Source organism: Malus sylvestris, chromosome 15 (assembly GCF_916048215.2).
Source record: "Malus sylvestris chromosome 15, drMalSylv7.2, whole genome shotgun sequence".
Lineage (NCBI taxonomy): Eukaryota > Viridiplantae > Streptophyta > Magnoliopsida > Rosales > Rosaceae > Malus > Malus sylvestris.
In genome coordinates this window covers 52539583-52560912 of record NC_062274.1, presented here as the reverse complement: position 1 = coordinate 52560912, position 21330 = coordinate 52539583, and the positions used below count along the sequence as shown (strand labels likewise).

General features: G+C 39.9%; 2 long non-coding RNA genes and 2 pseudogenes across 2 annotated transcripts in view; 2 read left to right on the top strand and 2 right to left on the bottom strand.

Annotated features, from left to right (window-relative positions):
* The window catches only part of LOC126605046 (uncharacterized), a 28184-nt gene extending 25162 nt beyond the window's left edge, over positions 1–3022 (top strand). The window contains exon 2 of the long non-coding RNA XR_007616826.1: positions 2948–3022. This is a non-coding gene — a long non-coding RNA (uncharacterized LOC126605046). The remainder of the gene's footprint in view (positions 1–2947) is intronic.
* LOC126605034 (disease resistance protein RPV1-like) overlaps positions 1–3228 on the bottom strand; it is a 48570-nt pseudogene extending 45342 nt beyond the window's left edge.
* LOC126605045 (uncharacterized) overlaps positions 1–6994 on the top strand; it is a 40370-nt gene extending 33376 nt beyond the window's left edge. The window contains exon 2 of the long non-coding RNA XR_007616824.1: positions 6822–6994. This is a non-coding gene — a long non-coding RNA (uncharacterized LOC126605045). The remainder of the gene's footprint in view (positions 1–6821) is intronic.
* Positions 3123–20640, bottom strand: LOC126605043 (TMV resistance protein N-like; annotated as a pseudogene).
* Positions 20641–21330: the final 690 nt, after the last annotated feature.

The following is a 21330-nucleotide window of genomic DNA, read 5'->3' as shown; positions in this document are numbered from 1 at the left end:
AGATTTTATTTATGATCCTCTACTTCCACAAAATTTCTAATTTTACCTTCTATATTATGTCTCATATTACTTTTTCTATAATTTATATCCCGAATTACTTTATTATATCATTTGGGTTGGGAGATATATTACTTTCGTTGAAATTGTGCCAGTTAGAGTTGTCATGGAGGGAGTTTACGGTAATTTTGGCGGGTGTTGGTTTTGGTGTGTTTTTGTTGCCAATGTAAATTTGGTGAACTTTTGTAAACGGTAGAGGGTCATTGCGAAAATTGGATGTGAGCCTAAAATAACAAAGCTAGAGCTATTTCCAACCGAGCCGGCTAAATGACTATATGTCAAAACATAATCCGTTTTAACACAAAATTCATTTTTGATAAAGGGCTGGGCCAAAAAAAATTGAGACCCACTAGGCCAAACTATGTCTTTGATGTGCTTTGCAACTCCAACTTTTTGACCCAAATGTATTGGGATAGATTGGAATTTTATTGAGATGGTGTGGATTTGATTCAAATTACCAAGTCAATAGTGCATAACGGGGTCTATTTCAAAATACATAATTATATTGAGATACATACATTGCAAATTAAAATAACATAAATTATAAAGTATTATAAGATACTGAAAACATAGTGAGCAACCATATAATAAATGTTTATCAAAGTATTCAAAAGTCCCTTAGATTTTATTAAAAAATTGAAATACAAAATAAAAATTATCCTTTTTTTTTCACGAGCTCCATAGGCTAGGCATACGCCTATTAAACTCCCACCACTACTATAACCAAGGTTCTAAAAGACGATAGGCGCTAGTCGGGCGGTGGATTAAAACCTAGCGCCTAGGCAGCTAGGGGAACACCTAAGCAGACAAGTCTCTATTTTGTCTGCTTATACTTATAAATCTATTATATTTCATGTAAATAAATGTCTGCTTATACTTAAAATATATTATTGCATCATAAACTACAAAATAGAATGATATATATATGATGAATGCTGGAATATAATGAAAACATAAGAAACAAAGATATAATGTATGTTAATTTAAGTATGCGACAAGTCTCTTATAATTTATTGAAAAAAACTCCTAAAAAAACCTTCGCGTACGGCGCCACGGACCCAAAATACTACGAAGATGACCCAAATTAGTAGGAAGATGATGACATACAAAACGCCTAAGAAATTGCAAACTATTTCAAACATCTTCTGCAAACACGTCTTCCAGCTTATCGGAGTTTCCGGCTGCTCGAAATCTATTCCAACTGGATACTTTGCCACATCCAAATAGGTACTATCTAAAACTTGGACCGAAATATCTTCAACAATTTTTTGAATAAATTTGTATTCATGCCTACAAGTTTAAAAGCATAAAAAGGAACATTATTATAATTAAACTAGAAGAAATCCATGGATGTTCCATGTAATATTTCAATTGCAGACAGACAACTCTCTACTTAAGAGAAAGAAAGTCAAATATTTGAACTAAATGAATAATATTATACTATGCTAGAAGAAACCCCTGGATATTCCACGTAATAGTAAGATACTAATCATAAAAAAAAAATAAAAAAAATTCTTTTTATGACAAAATTGCCTCTGCACTATTTTATGCATTCGTTTGGGCTGGTTTTGAACTTTTTTGTTTGGAGAAGGGGGGGGTCCATTTGTGTTTCATTCTTTTTGGTGAAGTCCGTGACCCCAAATGAGTTGTTGGCATTATATATTAAGTATAGATGAATGGCGTTTAGCTATGTGTTGATAAATTTTATAGGCCAAACATGATTTACCATCAAAATTACCAATAGTGTCTCAATTTAATCTCCTACTACTCGGTATGAGATTTTACTACAAAAATTCTCTATTAGGAGTGCAAACTCTCATATATTTGTTATATATTATTTTATCATATGACCGATGTGAGATTATATTCTCCAATATGTGTTTGCTTCACATACTAATAATGAATAACTTAAACAAGTTTTCCTATAATATTGTGAGGGAATAATATCAAAATAATATGAAAAATGCTAAGGATAATTTCTCAAAAGTGATACTTTCTATGAACTTTTTGCCACCTCATTTTTTGTCACAATATTTTATAATGTTGGCAAAGGAACTAACATTAAACTATGAGGTGTGTGAGAGCTCATGAAGAGAGTTCCACTTTGAAAGGGTTTCCTTAGCATTTCTCAAATATTATATATTTATGTTAGTCATTTTAACTAAAATAGTTGCTGAAATTGTTATAACTCTTTATTTTGGTCACTGAAATTTAAAATTTTTAAAAGTGGTTCTTGAGAGTGTCCACCGTTAATCACTTTGGTCATTACCTGAGAAATCTCAGCTAAGCTGGAGAAACCATCAGTTCAAGTGGAGTGATTGATTTGACAAAAATACGCTCAATTTAAGAGAGATTTTTTTTACGGAATAACTAAAATGATTAACAATGGACAATCTCAAGAACTACTTTTATCGATTTTAAAATTTAAAGAACAAAGTAAAGAGTTACGCTATCTTAGAAAAACCATTTTGACTAAAAAACTTCATATTATGCTTATGAATTGAAGCTTATTAGTACATAGAGGTCAGAAAAATACCCGTCGGCCAGGAATGACCAGCCAGACAAATTTGCTGCTTTTGTAAGAGTTTCTCTCCATCTCAACACCTTGTCCATGTTATCTTTGAGTTTGCTTTCATGGTCAACAAGTGCCTTACCGAAGCTCTTTCTTTGGTTCCTCACATCCGATGGATCCACCTTGTAAAAAACTGGAAAAACCATCTGCTGCAGTTGTTCTTTACAGTGAAAGATGTGAACGAGTTCATCTAAGCACCACCGTGAGGAAGCGTAGTTTTCGGAGAAGACAACAACAGAAATCCTCGACTGCTCGATTGCTTTGAGAAGTGCCGACGATATTTCCTCTCCCCTTTTAAGCGCCTCGTCGTCTATGAAGGTTTTGAATCCCTTCTGAACCAAATTGTTGTACAGATGACCTACAAAATTGTAGCGGGTATCCTCTCCTCTAAAACTGAGGAAGACATCATATGTCCATGAATGGGTGTAAGAAGAAGACGAAGAGGAAGAGGCTCCTTCATTGGTCGTTGAATCCATGATCGTTCGATTACTGAAAAGGATGAGATGCTGAGAGATTAAATGTCAAAGACTGATCCATCTCTTGTGTTATGAACTTATGATAAGGCCTCTTTTCTACACTTCACAATATGCGTAGCAGTTTCCTTGCCATCTTCCACGCTGACCTAAAGTCAAGGAAATTATAATCATGTGGCATGTTCCAGGAAAAATCCTGAATTGACGTAATGGAGTATTGGCGTGTTCCAGGAAAAATCCTGAATTGACGTAATGGAGTATTGGCGTGTTCCAGCGAATTACTATTTTTAACTTACACTAGGACCCGGAAGGAAGGATCGCGAAGGAAAAAAGTTTACACCCAGGACCAAATAGACAGTTGAAAATGAAGGCCCAACGGTCCTAATTAATAGATAGTTGAAAATGAAGGCCTAATTATGGCCTAGCGGTCTTAATTAGGCCATACATACACGAGAGCAGATCTTCTACACCCATTTATGCCTGTGGTCCCTCTGTGCCTTTGTTAATTGGCTGAGGATTTGGTTTATTTTTTATTATTTTAATTATTGTCAAGTTAACATTAATTATGTTTAGTTTAATTAACAAAGGCACAGAGAGACCACATGCAAAAATGGGTGCAGAAGATCTGCTCTCTACATACACACGGCATTGGCATGTTTTAGGAAAAATCATGAATTCAAATTTAAAACTTTGACCATTCTTCCACATAAGCATATGATAAGCTCATATTTATACATATTTTACATCAAATTCACTTGTTGTTTCTTAGTTAGTTCCTTATATTTTTGAGCTATTTACTTTGTTTCTGTGTTTTGTAGGATTTGTAAAGCAAAGAAAAGAAAAATAGCACAAGTGGGATTTTAAGTAATAAATTCGTCGAAACTGCCTGTGTAGATCAGCTGAGTCTAGAAGCAAGTTGCGAATAGCTCAGAATGAATTAGAGAATGAGCCTTATATGCTTGGAAAGCTACAGATGTCTATTTTCTGGAGCATTTCGCGGATTGTTAATATCATTTGTCTAGAAGAAGGTATGACCGTTTTAACACTGAAAGGTTCCCAAGAGGCTGAGCAGTTTGTCAATGCAATGAAAGCAATAAACCCAATAAATCTAGCAGCCAAAACTGATGCAGTCAAGAACAAGCCAGCTGACACCTATTCAAATATCAAAGGCAATAGAATTAAAGATGAGGATTACGTGGGAGTAATTGGCATAAAGGCTACCCAAAGAGTTATAATTGTTTTACCATTTTATCTCACTTATTGTCATCACTAAATTACTATTAGTGGGGAGAGTTAAGGAGAAGATAATGATGCAGCAAGAATTGGTTTAAAGGAACGGTGGGGGAGGAAATAAAGGGGAGTTTTACGGAAATAATTAAAAAAAAGAAAAAAAAAGAGAGAAGGCTGCAGGTTGCAGCGGCAATGAAGAAAAAGAGAAAACAAAAGGGCAGTTGCATTGGGAGCTAACGGGAAGCAATAGAGGAAGGAGGAAATTTCGACACTTTTTTTTTCAGCTCTATCTTCTCAAACCTATGTTTTACTTTTGGTTTAATTTGAGAATTATGTGTAACTAAATTTTTTGTCGTTAGGGGCTGTTTTGAAGCCCCCGAATGTGATTGCAAGTTTGTTGTGACATTTGGTTTGAATTACTTTTATGAAAGGATGAAAATTGATTCACTACTTATGTTAGTGATGAATTCTTTATGTGTTCTCTATGGATGCATACGTAGTAAGCATATCTAGTATTCTAATGCTATAAATATGTGTGTGTCTGCTCTTGTCGAATGAGGTCCTACATATGTTCTAGAATAGTACTTGTTAATTGTGATTAACATGTGAACCAATTTCTAGGATAAGTAAGACAACACTAGTACTTACGATGCCTTGTGATGACTCAAACTCTTTTCATTCTTAATGATTTCTACTTATTAAATCTATGAACACGCCATTCTAGATTGCATGTTAGGGACTAGTTAAGTTGAAAATGTCATTCTCTTAACATACTACATAAGAAAGAGTATATGTTGAGTTCTAACATTGAGCCAACTTGAGCATCTTCATCTGGAAATAAAAGGAGTTTGAATGAAACATAACATGTTTGCATGATAATTTGGTGGTGGATAGCAATTCCCCTAACTTGTTTTCTTAACTTGTGAACTACAATCTATTTTTATTATTTAAAATTCGCTTATGTCCTGTTGTTGTTCGATTTAATTCTAATAGCAAATCAACTCCAAAAATCCTAAAACTTTGTGTAAATGTACCTCTGTGTGTCTAGTATCTGTATATAAAATTTCGTAGACTTTATATAAGTGTAAGTCGGTCTAATAATTATTTTTCGATGGCTGGTCAGTAGAGACAAAACAATCTTCTGCGGGAAAGACCTTTATTTTCATATGCTACAATTGACAAACTTAGTGTTAATAAGGAACATCAATAGGACATTTGTGTGCTACTTTGTAGTGTGCTTTTAATCCTATCTGCAGACTTTCCATTTTAGTGGTGATTAGTCAGACGATAGTTTCAGTTATTTTCTATTTTTTTCTTAACTATTTTACCATTCTCGACAATTATGCATAACCAACATATGCATAAAGAGGTCAAGAGCTTGTGAAGTCATTTAAATCTCTAGTCCTTGTGAAGTCATTCTAAATGATAAAGAGGTCAAGGGCTTCGTGGCAATCTAACTGCTTGACCTTCTATATTAGCTTAACTTAATCAGCATTTATAAATGTTTTTATCTTGGTGTTATGATAATTATACTTTCAGAACTAAATCAATCATTAGCACGGTTCTAAAAATTCCCGTTTTAGGCCCCGTCTAGGCGCTAGACAGCTGGCCATCGTCCCGATTAATGCCTATGCATTTGAAAATTAAGAAAAAGCACCTACACCTACTAAGGCGCTCGCCTAAACCGCCTAGGTACTCGTCTAGCCCGCCTAGGTTGCGACTCACTTAGAAAATAGATAACTTCATTTTGTATTTTATTTTTTTCAATAAATTGTAAGAGACTTGTTAAATACTTAAATGAACACATATTATATGCTTGTTCCCCATGTTTTCATTATGTTCCAATAATTCATAATATATATATATACACACACATACACATATATATATATATATATATATATATATATCATTCTATTTTGTAGTTTATGATGAAATTATATATATTTTAAGTATAAGCCGACATTTATTTACACGAAATATAATGGATTTACTTAAATCCGCCTAGTCCATCTAGGCGCCCCGCCTAAACCCCGCCTGGCCGCCTAGGCACTCGGCCTCAGCCCGCTGCCCGACTAGCGCCTAGGGTTTTTTAGAACCTTGATCATTAGTGGTGAGTTCAATTTCCATCGGTTCAGTTTTTTTTTGTCAAAATGAAAAACCAACTGATATATTACTATTCATTTCGATTTAGTTCAGTTTGCTATGGTTTTCTTTTCTTTATTTGGTTTGATTTTGATTCAATTTTTTCTGGTTCGGTGTTTTTTTAATTGACCTGGTGCTGAGAAATTAAAACCCTAAAAAAATCTTTTAACATAAAATTACATGCATTTTGTAATTTTATCATCACTTAAAATAAATAGATGTGTGCACAGAAACCACAGTCAAAACTCAAATCAAAATACAATTTTTAAGGATCAAAGCAGCCACAATGGCAGTACCATTGAAGGATTGCGACAGTGCTCGAAGCCCATCCTACCAAGGGGAAGGTGCTGGTGGCCCCTTTGATCCTCGGTTTGTTCTTGATGGCGCTGGAGGGCTAATTGCTCGCAAGTGAGGACAGGAATAGATAGAAAATCGAAAAAAACCGAACCGGATTGATTGACACGTAACTCTATTCCAGCCGGGTACTTCGCCACATTCAGACAGGAACCATCTAAAACTTGCAATGAAATCTCTTCAACAATTTTTTGAATAACTTTAGATTCATGCCTACAAGTTTAAAGGCATAAAAAAGAAAATTATTATTGTTTGGGATAAAATCTGAACTTTGGGTCAGAGAGAAGGCCGGCCCAAACCCAAGGCCCAGAGGAAAACTTAGGAGGCAGGAAAGAGGCTTTCGGCTGGGCACAAGTTACAAAGGCCACTTGCTTACCTGCTCAAAGACCACAGGGGGTAGGTTATTCAGTCACTACACAGCCCAATAAAGTACTTTATTGGTGGCATTCATGTAAAAAAGCTAGTGAGTCATCACCGAACTGCATTCGGGCAACCTCTATTGCTACAGGAACCCAAGCTGAAGTCGTCTATAAAAGGAGGAAGAGAAGACAGAATTAAGGACACTCAAACAAACAAACAAAAGCCAAAACTCTGCTCAAGCCAGATTTGCCTTCAACGAAGCTGTAGTCAGCACAAGCCTTCATCCTATTCGGGATAAACCTTCCCAAACCCCTGTAATAGCTCTGCTACCTTGTTCATGGTGGTATCGATTCATTTTGTATCCTCTTCTCCCCCGTCAACCCCTCTAAAAGCTTTCAGACCTCTGACAGAGCCACAAAGATAGATTTTGTAAGAAGTTCAGCCTTGGCCGATAAGAACTGCCCGACGAGCCTTGCCCAAAGTGTGTCTTGCCCGACCAAGATCTGCCCGACAAAGGCTTGCCCGAGCGAGCCTGAGAAGAAAGCAGAAGTACGACAGATACCCTCAACCGACGCCATTCTCCCAAGGGAGCTGTGTGCTCGTCCGCCAGGAGATTCCTGCGACAAACATAGTTTTGGCACGCCCGGTGGGATCCTCTGATCTGAAGATAAAGATAAACATGCCAGAAGATTTACAGAATACATTGTTTCAAATGCTACAGAGACTGAATGGAGCCTCCCTAGGCTCTAGAAATGAGACAGGTTTGGCTCTTCCCAAAGGAGAAAGACACAGGACTACCCAACCAGATGAGATAGTCATAGTCAACCCTGTGTTGCCCTTTTCTGAAGCCCCGGTAAACATGCTCAACATGACCTGGGCAGAGAAAGGAAAAGGGAAAATTATAAGGGAAGAAGAAGAAGGGAAACTAGCCAAACGACCTACGGAAGGGATAGGCAAACCATCCGAGTACCCAAAGGCTGCCATAATCAAAGGGCTGGTTATGTGTAGTAAATGCCAGTGTGAATGTGAACTTGAGATTCCCCCAGCTGGAGTCCTTATTGATCACGAGTTAATTAAAAGAGAAGCCCGCGAAAGGCTTAAGCAGGCAACAAGAAAAAATACTTCCCGAAGCGTTTTTCAACGTTTAGGAGGTGATTCCCAACCCAAGGCGTTGTCAGAAGTATTTCGAAACTATGAAGTTTCTGACGAGTTTCGAAACTATGAAGTTTCTGACAAGGCAGAGGACATGGAAGCCAAACTCCAAAGAAGTACAGAGCAGCTTCAAAATGGCCAAAAGGGGAAGGAAGTCAGAAGAATTGATGGGATAGCTAATCCTGTTAAGAAAGCAACTCCTGCATATCGTGGGCGGAAATGGTATGTAGTTGGAAAAGATGGGCAGCCCACCAGACCAATGGGAGCATCCATGGTCAGAAGGGTTCAAAGGCAGCACAAAGCCTACATGAATTCCCTGATGACCCCCATCACCTCTGAAGCCTCAAAAAATCAAAAGCCAGAAAGGGCAACATCTGGAAGTAGCAGTCAGCTTCGTTGGCGAAGTAAGAAGGAAGTAGAAAGGGCCAACGGCAAGACGGAGGGTATGGGGAATCATGTGCCACAAAGCCAACATCCTGGTAAGTATAGGATCTTAAGAAGGGCTCAGGAAGATCTGACTATGATGCCAACACCTGGTTGGAGGCCAGGGCCCACCCATGAGGAAACTGTTGCATCTGAGAGGAGACCAACCTTTCTGCCTTTGGATCCGTTTGGTGAGGTTCCAAAGCAAGCGTTGTACGGAGACATGAATCAACCACAACAGGAAGGGATACCAGAGCCCTTACTACCAGCCGATGCAATGGCCTGGTTAGACGAGTTCATGGATCACATTGGGAGCAAGAAGGAGGACTTGCTCGAACCTAGCAACTTCCACATCAACATGACGTATGTATTATCCGCCATGTTTGGCGCCAGGCCTGACCAGCCCGCTACCATGGAAGGTGATTATTTAACAACTGAGCCGATGATGGCTCACGTCAATGTGGAGGTAGTTACAGAGGAGGACTCAGGCAAGGTTGAATCCTCAAAAGTACCTAAAGGTGGTCCCCTACGGATTTACACAGATAAAATGGTGTTCAGCCGCCCAAGTATTTCGTTGGCCAACCACCTGAAGCCTATATACGTTTCAGCTCATCTGGAAGGTGTACCTTTCAAAAGAATTTTGATTGATGGAGGAGCGGCTGTTAACATATTGCCAGCCAAGCAGATGAAGAGAATGAGGAGAAGCACTGAAGATCTTATTCCCACAAACCTTACAGTCTCGAGCTTTTCAGGTGCCATCACCAGGACTCATGGGATATTACCTTTGGAGGTAGATCTGGGATCCAAGAAAATAATGTTGGCGTTCTTTGTAGTAGACTGCACTTCCACTTACGGGGCCCTACTTGGAAGAGATTGGATTCATCAAAGTTTAGCCATTCCTTCTACTCTTCATCAACAAGTGGCTGTATACCACGAGGCAAGTACTGAAGGATCAAGCTTTTGGGAGTTGGTAGAGGCCGAATCACGGCCGTTCCTCCCCTCAGCTAATGTTGCAGAAGCAAGTTTCTACAATCCCAACGTGGGAATCTTGAAATGTTTAGGAGCTGATGAGAATGGCCGCCCTACCAAGGTGACGGCCCGAAAGCTTCTAGAACAAGGGATGCTCTTTACCAAGGAGGAGTGGGAGAGACCCTGTCTTATACCAAACTCTCTATACCATCAATGATCGAACAAAAGAAGAAAGATCAGGTCATGGCAGTCAGATCCCTGATTAAAAGACTGTTGGTGTATGGAAAGGGAAGAAGACAGGAAGAAAAGCTCTTGGATAAAGAAGAGCGGGAGTGGCAGGGGAAAGTTTCTACCAGCCAGCAGGAAAATGAGGAAGAATCTTGCACAGAGGAGTTAGATAAGGCCATTCAAATGGCCGAATGCGTCTACGATATAGACGAGCCAGACGGTCTGCCCGAGAACCCGGAGTTAGTTGAATTTTTGTGTGCAGAACCTGATAAGCCACCTCCAGAAGTCCAGGATCCATTGGAAGTTATTGATCTAGGCACAGAAGAGGATCCGAGACCAATTCAAATCAGCGGTTTATTAAGGATTGAAGATCGGGCCAAGATTATCTCTCTTTTGTAAGAATTCAAAGATTGTTTTGCTTGGCATTACACCGAGATGCCAGGATTAGACCCAGCCTTGGTGGAACATAGAATGCCCATCAAGGAAGGATATAAACCTGTCAAGCAGGCACCACGAAGGATGTCAAAGGAAATAGAAGAAAAAGTCAAAGAAGAAATTGAAAGGCTGGTGAAAGCTGGCTTTATTAGACCAGCCAAATATGTAGAGTGGCTAGCCAACATTGTACCCGTTTTAAAAGCTATAACAAAAGCAGTACGGTGTTGTGTTGATTATAGGAATATTAATAGTGCCACACCAAAGGATGAATATCCCATGCCCATGGCTGACTTATCCATAGACGCTGTAGCAAAGCATAAAGTTTTATCGTTTATGGATGGAAATGCCGGTTACAATCAAATAAAGATGGCGCCAGAGGATATTCATAAGACAGCTTTTAGATGTCCTGGTCATGTGGGGGCATATGAATATCTAGTCATGCCATTCGGGCTCAAAAATGCGGGCGCCACGTATCAAAGGGCAATGAATGCCATTTTTCATGATTTAATTGGCCAAAGCATGGAGGTGTATATCGATGACATTGTGGTGAAATCTAAGACAGAAGAGCAGCATCTCGTGGACCTCAAGCAAGCATTGATGAGGATGCGGATCCACCAGTTGAAGATGAATCCAAAGAAATGCGCTTTTGGAGTAAGAGCGGGCAATTTTTTGGGATTCTTGGTGCATCAGAGAGGTGTGGATGTGGACAAAAATAAGTCTCGGGCAATATTAGAGTCACTTCCACCTACCCAACAAAGTACAGCTTCAGAGATTGCTAGGTAAAATCAACTTCTTAAGGAGATTCATTGCCAATTTGGCGGGCAAAATCCAGCCACTAACTCCGCTACTGAGATTGAAGGATAGGGAGAATTTTGAGTGGGGGCCAACCCACCAGCAGGCATTTGATAGCATCAAGGCTTACTTAACTTCCCCACCAGTGCTGGTGCCACCTCAAAGGGGAAAGCCATTGAAACTATATATTTCTGCATCGGAAAGATCAATTGGGAGTCTACTAGCCCAGAATAATGAAGGAGGAAAAGAGCAGGCTGTGTATTACCTCAGCAGAATTCTGACCGAGGTAGAAACAAGATATTCTCCGGTGGAAAAACTGTGTTTGGCTCTATATTTTACTGCCAGCAAGCTAAGGCATTACATGCTACCTTGTCATGTGCACATTATCGCCAAAACAGATGTGATAAAGTATATGTTGTCAATACCTATGCTAGCAGGGAGGATTGGGAAGTGGATTCTAGCATTATCAGAATTCAGTTTTCAGTACATACCCCAGAGGGCAGTCAAAGGCCAGGCAATTGCTGACTTCCTGACCGAACATCAGGAGTCTCAAAGCGAGGAAATCAATATCCCGGGAAGTTTAGAAGTTGCTAATGTATGGATCCCACCAAGAAGTGATGTTTCGGGCAAAGAAGATTGGATCCAGCAAGAGATAAGGAGAGTAGCAGGTCTTTGGATTACACCTTGGAAGCTATATTTCGATGGATCCTACACTCAGAAGGCAGCAGGAGCTGGAATTGTGATTATAAACCCTCAAGGGGTTTATCATTACTATTCCTTCCTACTTGATTATCAAGAAAATACCAATAATCGGGCGGAGTATGAGGCATTGATTATCGGCTTGGAAATCCTGATGGACTTGGGGGCAACTGAAGTAGAGATCTTTGGTGATTCAGAGTTAGTGATAAATCAACTAAATGGCGAGTTCAAATGCAGACATATCACTATGGCAGGGTACTATATGGCAGCAACACAACTGCTAAGTTTGTGGGAGTCTGAGATATCAGTCAATCACATTCCTAGGGGATCTAACTTGGCAGCCAATGAAATGGCGCAACTAGCTTCAGGAGTGCCAATGCAAGAAAGGAGGTATGGTGTTGATGTTGAGATCCAAACAAGAAACCTTCCCTCTATCTTAGATCGGAGGTTCAGTCTGGATGTAATGGTTCTAGAGACCGAGGTGGAAGATTGGAGGACACCTATTATTCAGTATCTGAAAGATCCTTCTTCACCCACAAGTAAGAAGAATAGGCAGCAAGCAACCAAGTATGTCTTGTGGATAAAAAATCTGTTGAGAAAGACCCCAGATGGGTTGCTATTAAAATGCTTAGGCCTAGAGGAATCCATGAAAGTAATGGCCGAAGTACATGAGGGAATATGTGGAGCACATCAAGCGGGAACAAAGATGAGATGGTTACTCAGAAGGTATGGTTATTTCTGGCCCGACTGGAAAAAGATTGTAAGTCCTAAGCCCGCGGATGTGAAGAATGTCAGAGACATGGACCTCTCCAGCACGTACCATCAGTACCTCTCAATCCAGTGGTCAAGCCTTGGCCGTTCCGAGGATGGGCAATGGACTTTATCGGGCAGATTTATCCGGCCTCTAGTAAGGGACATACTTTCATAATTGTGGCAAGAATTTTATTGAGACCAAGATCCTGCACAGGTATGGGGTGCCTGAAACTATAGTAACGGATCGTGGGCCATCTTTTATTTCAAAGGAGGTTGAAGAGTTTGCAAGCAAATACAAAATAAAGATGATCCAATCCAGTCCATACTACCCTCAGTCAAATGGGCAAGCAGAGGCTAGCAACAAGATCTTGGTCAACATTATTAAAAGGATGGTGATTGATAGTCCAGAAAGGTGGCATGAGATGCCAGGGAACAGGCACGACTCCTTATGCCTTGACTTTCGGGCAAGATGCAGTGCTTCCTATGGAAATCAACGTCAGTTCCGTAAGAATTCAAAACCAATTTGGGTTGCATAGTGCAGAATATATCGAAGCCATGTGTCAAGGTATTGAAGATCTGGATGCAGCCCGAATTGAAGCCTTGAACCAGATTCAAGAAGGAAAGATTGCTGTTGCCCGAGCTTATAACAAAAGGGTGAAGTTAAAGTCTTTCAAGGAAGGAGATTTAGCGTGGAAAACGGTCCTCCCGCTAGGCGCTCAGCTGCGTGGCTTCGGGAAATGGAGCTCGACATGGGAAGGTCCTTTTATTATTAGTCGGGTTTTGAACAAAGGAGGATATTATCTGGCAGACCTCGAAGGCAATGAGCAGAAACACCCTATTAATGCAAAATTCTTGAAGAAATATTGTCCTACATTATGGGATGTTAGGGATTGTTATATCGAAGAGGGAGCAGATTGGGACGGACCTTAGAAATTCACATACGGTATTTTGTTCATCCAAACATTTAAAGAAGGCAGAGATGCAGAAATAGATAAAAATATTTATTTCATGTCGACAAATTGATGAGATTACAAGATACCAAATCGTATGTATTACATTTGATCCTCTCTGAAAGTATTGGTGTCTTCAACTGGTTTCCCGCTATCTTCTTGGTTGAACCCAATCAGGTGATCGGGTTGTGCGGCCAACATGAGCTTGGTAGAGGACCCTCCCACAAGATCTTCACCATGTATGATGATGAAGCCCGACTTATCACCACAAGTTGTGGGAAGATCAGTCATCAAGGGGAGACCTCCTGACCAAGGGTGTTGGAGGTAGAGGGGTGATCGACCAAAGGTGTTGGAGGTAGCAATCATCAGGTGAAAACTTTCTTTTTTTTCTTACGAAAGGGGAGTTTCAGGAAACTCCACTCAAAACCTGAGGAACCCATTTCTCAGTGGGGAGACGGAAGGATTCAAGGTGGATGAAGGGTGAAGACCAAAATGAAGAAGAGGTGATGATTTGAAAAGGGTTTCCAAAGCCAGAATTTATAGAGAACCAGAAGGCAGTTTAAAGGTCGCAAGAAGCTCAAAGGGCACGCATGCTGTTATTCATTTAATGTTGGCGCTTGGGATCCCAACCTTAACATCAATTGAAGGGGGCACTGTTTGGGATAAAATCTGAACTTTGGGCCAGAGAGAAGGCCGGCCCAAACCCAAGGCCCAGAGGAAAACTTAGGAGGTAGGAAAGAGGCTTTCGGCTGGGCACAAGTTACAAAGGCCACCTGCTTACCTGCTCAAAGACCACAGGGGGTAGGTTATTCAGTCACTACACAGCCCAGTAAAGTACTTTATTGGTGGCATTCATGTAAAAAAGCTAGTGAGTCATCACCGAACCGCATTCGGGCAACCTCTATTGCTACAGGAACCCAAGCTGAAGTCGTCTATAAAAGGAGGAAGAGAAGACAGAATTAAGGACACTCAAACAAACAAACAAAAGCCAAAACTCTGCTCAAGCCAGATTTGCCTTCAACGAAGCTGTAGTCAGCACAAGCCTTCATCCCATTCGGGATAAACCTTCCCAAACCCCTGTAATAGCTCTGCTACCTTGTTCATGGTGGTATCGATTCATTTTGTATCCTCTTCTCCCCCGTCAACCCCTCTAAAAGCTTTCAGACCTCTAACAGAGCCACAAAGATAGATTTTGTAAGAAGTTCAGCCTTGGCCGATAAGAACTGCCCGACGAGCCTTGCCCGAAGTGTGTCTTGCCCGACCAAGATCTGCCCGACAAAGGCTTGCCCGAGCGAGCCCGAGAAGAAAGCAGAAGTACGACAGATACCCTCAACCGACGCCATTCTCCCAGGGGAGCTGTGTGCTCGTCCGCCAGGAGATTCCTGCGACGAACAATTATAATTAGATAAATGACATTTAGCTGTGTTGATAAACTTCATTGGTCGAACATAGTCCACCGTCAAGATTACTGATATTGTCTCAATTTTATCTTATATTACTAAGTGTTATATTTTATTACAAAAAGTCCCGTTGATATTAGAGGTTAAAACTTCCATCTATTAATAGCACATTATTTTGTCATATAATTATGACCGATGTGGAATCCTATCATCCAACATGTGTTTGATTCACATTCTAATAATGAATACAACCTAAACAAGTGTTCTTGTAATAATTGTGAGGGAATAATATCGAATATTATGAGAAATGTTAAAGAGAATCTTTTAAAAGTGAGATTTTTGATGAAATCTCTGTCACCTCATGTTTTTTACACAATGTTTTATAACGTTGTCATGCGAATTAACGATAAACTATGAGGTGTCAGAGAGCTTGTAGAGAGTCCCACTTTGAAAGAGTCTCTTTAGCATTTCACAGATATTATGTTGGCGTGAGTCAACTACTTAGTTTAGGAATGTAATCCTATAATTTATTCCTTGTATAATTGGGATGCTTATTTCCTGTTATGTGGGATATTGTACAACTATATATTTACCTCCTAAAGAGAAGAATAAACACACAATTCAAACCGTAAACACTTTTTTCTTGGCATCAGAGCAGGTTTTGGCCTGTCTCTTCCCAAACCCTAAAATAAGTCAAACCCAAGCCGTGCATTCTGCAAAGATTGCATAACAAATCCTAAAAAACAAATCCTGGTGTTCTTAAAATTTGAACCTAGCAACCAAACAAAACCCTCAAACCAGTGGTGTGGTCTCGAAGCAAGAGATCCACACCTAAGGGAAATACATAAGAAAAACCAAACCCTGGAGACTTTAATCAAGCCACTGCAATTTGCTGCCTTAATGGCAGACAGCCAAGTCGGGCCGATTACCAGCAAGACGAAGAATGGGCTGGATAAGCCTAAAGCCCAAAGTTCAATGGGGAAGCATGCAGGCAGCGTGAGGACTGACGCTGGGCTAGCCGTTGGGCCAATCAACATGGGAACTGATTGCATTAACCATGTGGGCATGCCGAGCCCATCAGGAGACTGACTTTTGGAAAACAGTTTGGACCTAGACAGTATGGGTCACCAGTTTTCATTATTGAGTTTTATTTCCTCCTAAGAACAATCCGATGATCCAAGTAAAATTGGCACTGCATTCACAACATCCGCTAACCGAGATTCTGGCTGGATAATTGACTATGGGGCTACATACCATATAACATATGATGAATCCTTGTTTCACTACTTAACCGTGCCACCCAAGGAGAATGTTATCACAACAAACGGTGAAATTGCTTCAGTTAAAGGAGTGGGTTCCATCGCCCTTACTCACTTTCTATCTCTGCATAACACTCATCTTGTTCCTTCACTATCGAATCATTTACTTTCTGTTGGTCAAGTTACGGAACAATTAGATTGTGTTGTACTCATGTTTCCCACTTTTTGCCTACTACAGGATATCCAAACACGGGCGATCATTGGGTGTGGTACTAAGAGGAGAGGGTTATATTATGTGGATGATGTGGTACAGGGCCAAGTCAACCAAGTGAGCAGTGGTCACAACAACAAGGTTAAGAGAATCTGGTTATGGCATCGTCGACTAGGACATGCATCTTTTGGGTATTTAAGAAAATTACTTCCGTCTTTATTTAATGACGTTTCAGACTCTAATTTTCAGTGTCAGGATTGCATTCTTGCAAAAAGTCATCGTACTTCTTACCACTTGAGTCTCAATAAAAGATCAGTGCCCTTTGAGTTAATTCACTCTAATGTATGGGGTCCCTTACCAATAGCGACGCGCCATGGTATTTGGTGGTTTGTTACCTTTGTAGATGATTGCGCAAGAATGACTTGGCTATACCATGAAACAGAAGAGTGACGTTAGGCAAATTTTCCAACAATTTTATCGGATGATTGGAAATCAATTTTCTCTTCCTATCAAAGTCCTGAGATCCAATAATGGTGGAGAATATCTTAATTATGAATTATCATAATTTTTCGCAGCGCACGACATACTTCACGAGACTACTTGTCCTCAAACTCCTCAACAAAATGGTGTGGCAGAAAGTAAGAACAGACATATCTTGGAAACCACACGGGCTCTTCTAATTGGGGCTCATGCTCCTTATGCCTATTGGGCGGATGTAGTTACGTATTCCGTTTATTTTCTTAATCGAATGCCCTATCGAGTTCACAGTTTTTGAACTCCCATGGAAGTCTTGACGGATTATGTCACTTTACCATCTTCTCTTCAATTATCATCTCGCATATTTGGATGTGTGGCTTATGTGCATCTTCACAAGAATCAACGGGTAAATTGGATCCATGTGCTGTTCATTGTGTATTTCTAGGATTTAATAGCCAACAAAAGGGATATCGATGTTACCATCCACCTACTAAGCATTTCTATGTCACCATGGATGCCACGTTTTCCAAAACCGAGATGTTTTTCATCTCTAATCAAACCCATTGTACTCTTCAGGGGAAGTTGAATAGTAAATACGAATACTACAGTTGGTTTGATGTTCCACATGAATGAGACAGTTGGCATGGTCCTAGTAATACAGGCGAGACTGAGACTCAAGACTTAGGAGTTATAAGCAACCCACCTGACACATCAATTCAAAGCCCAACAATAGGCCACGACATAGCAGCTCAGAGCCCGGTAGTGGCCAACGACACAACAAGCCAAAGCCCAGTGGATATTGATCTTGAAACCCCTGACAGAGAGATAGCTCATGTAGCGTCGAATAGTAAGCCTACACCATTTATGGATTCAGTAGAAGGTAATGCGTCCGCAAGTGATATTGAGACTGTGCAAACAGAAAATAACCCTCATTCACCTGCACTAGTACACGTTCATGTCCCCGCGGATATCCAAGAGGTACGTTCTCATACTCCAGATATTGTTGAAAATTCCTATATTTTACCCCTAGGCAAAACATTGAGAAACCACCTGACGGGTTTTCTCCGGAAGGAAAAGTAAGATATGCAATTGCACAGTATGTGTCCACTCACCGACTATCACCCAAGTACCAAGCCATGGTGAATCAAATGGCTGGGATTAAAATTCCAACAAAAGTGGAAGAGGCTTTGCGAGACCCCCGTTGGGTAGAAGCCATGGAAGTAGAAATGGAAGCCTTACAAAGAAACAGAACGTGGAATGTAGTGTCACTACCACAAAGGAAGAAACCAGTGAGATGTAAATGGGTGTTCACCATAAAACACAAGGCAGATGGATCCATTGACAGATACAAGGTAAGATTGGTAGCTAAAGGGTACACACAGACATTTGGAGTTGATTACCAGGAAACGGTTGCCCCGGTTGCAAAAATGAATATTATTCGAGTCATTTTATCTTTAGTAGCTAACCTGGACTGGCCTTTGAAACAATTCGTTGTGAAGAATGCAGCAGGGAAAGTATGTAGACTCCGAAATGTTCTCTATGGACTCAAACAATCACCCAGAGCATGGTTTGGAAGGTTCACTGAAGCAATGAAAAAGTACAGTTATAGACAAGGAAATGCGGACCACACCCTATTCATCAAACGCATGGGAGGTTAAGTTACTTTGTTAATTATCTATGTGGATGATATGGTAGTTACTGGTGATGACATATAAGAGATAAAAAGGCTGCAGGGGTATCTTTCATCAGAATTTGAGGTAAAGGATCTAGGAGGTTTGAAATACTTGTTGGGCATTAAGGTTGCTCGTTCTCGTGATGGTATTTATTTGTCTCATCGGAATTATGTTCTTGATCTTCTATCTGAAACTGGAATGTTGGCTTGTAAACCAGTTGAAACTCCCATTGTGCAGAATCATCACTTGGCGATATACCAGGATCAAGTTCCTACCAATTAAGAAAGATATCAGAGATTGGTAGGACGGTTGATTTACCTATCACTTACACATCCGAATATTGTGTATGCAGTTAGTGTTGTAAATCAGTTCATGCATGCTCCTAGTGAGGATCACATGGTAGCAGTGATGCGTATACTGAGTTATCTAAAAGGTGCACCGGGTAAAGGACTAATCTTCAGGAAGCATGGACATATGAAGGTAAATGGGTATACTGATGCTGATTGGGCAGGAAACATTACTGATCGTCGCTCCACATCAGGCTACTTCACATTCGTAGCAGGAAATTTGGTAACTTGGAAAAGCAATAAGCAAAATGTAGTGGCTAGATCCACGGCCGAGGCAGAGTACAGAGGGATGGCACATGGAATTTGTGAATTGTTATGACTCAGGATTCTTCTCACTGAGATTGGGTTCAAGCCTCAGGGAGCTATGTTATTATACTGCGACAATCAATCTGCGAGAGAAATAACCAATAATCCCATTCAGCATGATCGTACAAAGCATGTGGAGGTAGATAGACACTTCATCAAAGAAAAGTTAGATGTCAAATTGATTGATATTCCATACGTGAGGTTTGAAGAACAATTAGCAGATGTGTTAACTCATGCGGTTTCAGCAAAGGTATTTCAAGACTCACTTGACAAGTTGGGTTTAGGAGATACTATGCACCAACTTGAGGGGGAGTGTTGGCGTGAGTCAACCATTTAGTTTAGGAATGTAATCCTATAATTTATTCCTTGTATAATTGGGATTCTTATTTCTTGTTATATGAGATATTGTACAACTATATATTTACCTCCTACCTAGAGAGAAGAATAAACACACACTTCAAACCCTACACACTTTTATCTTATTATATATTCATGTTAAGCTTTTTAACCAAAATCTCTTAAATCGTCACAACTCTTCACTTTGGTTGCTAAAAATTAAAATCGATAAAAGTGATCATTGAGATTGTCCACCGTCAATCATTTGGTTCTTACTTGACAAATCTCCGTTAAATTGAAGAAACCAGTTCAAGTGGAGGGATTGATTTGATAAAAATACCCTCAATTCAACAGAGACTTTTCACAAAAGAACCAAAAAAATGATTGACAGTAGAGAATATTAGGGACTACTTCTATTGATTTTAAATATCAAGGAACAAGTAAAGAGTTATGTCAATCTCAGAAGAAATCATTTTGGCTAAAAACCCTGTTATGCTTGTGAATTGAAGCAAATATTAAGCTTATTTTACTTTGAATGGTAGGTTTGCAAGCATATGGAGGTCAGAAAAATACCCGTCCACCAGGAATGACCACCCAGACAAATTTGCTGCTTTTGTAAGAGTTTCTCTCCATCTCAACACCTTGTCCATGTTATCTTTGAACTTGCGTTCATGGTCAGCAAGTGCCTTACCGAAACTCTCTTTGGTTCCTCACATCCGATGGATCCACCTTGTAAAAAACTGGAAAAACCATCTGCCGCAGTCGTTCTTTACAGTGAAAGATTTGAACGAGTTCATCTAAGCACCACTTTGAGGAAGCGTAGTTTTCAGAGAAGACAACAGAAATCCTCGACTCCTCAATTTTGTAGGACGATATTTCCTACAAAATTGTTGCGGGTATCCTCGCCTCTAAAATTGAGGAAGACATCATATGTCCATGAATGGGTGAAAGAAGAAGAGGAAGAGGCTCCTTCATTGGTCGTTGAATCCATGTCAAAGACTGATCATTTATCTCGTGTTATATTAAGGCCTCTTTTCTTGATTTGACATAGGGGAAGCAGTTTCCTTGTCATCTTCCATGTTGATCTGAAGTCAAAGAAATTATAAATAGGTGGCTAGTTCATTTTTTATTTGGCTAGTTTTTCAAAACGACAAACTTTGACGTAGTCCTAATACGTAGTATTAGGACCTAGTGATATTCTTTTTGACTTATAATGAAGTGAGAAGTCTCAAGTTTGATTTCCGTAGATGACGAGTTTGATACCACATTATTATGCACTCAATTGTGTGGCTTAGTGCAATTTGGTTTTTATCGTAAGTCATTAATTAACTATTATATGCAAGAGTACACAAAACTATGTTTAGAAATACACTATCGAATTATAGGGTTTGCTATTGGGGTCGAATTTTAGATTTGATTGTATGTTTAGCTTTACCGTTTTTAGCTATTCTGGGTGCTTTCTTTGGTTCTCTCAGGGTGCTGCATACGGCCCTGCTGTATTCCTCTATCTATTGGTGCTATGCACTTTATTTTTCAGTCATATGTTTCTTATCTTTGGTGGGTTCTGCTCAAAGCACTATCAAGACAGTGTTGATAAGATTGCCTCTAATAAATCCTTACTAACTTGTACCTTGATTAGTGCAAGTTCAATGCTTTGTATCTAGGCATCCACTAAAAGGAATAATTTTGAAAAGAATCTGCCGCCAAGTTTCTTTGTCCTACTACATGA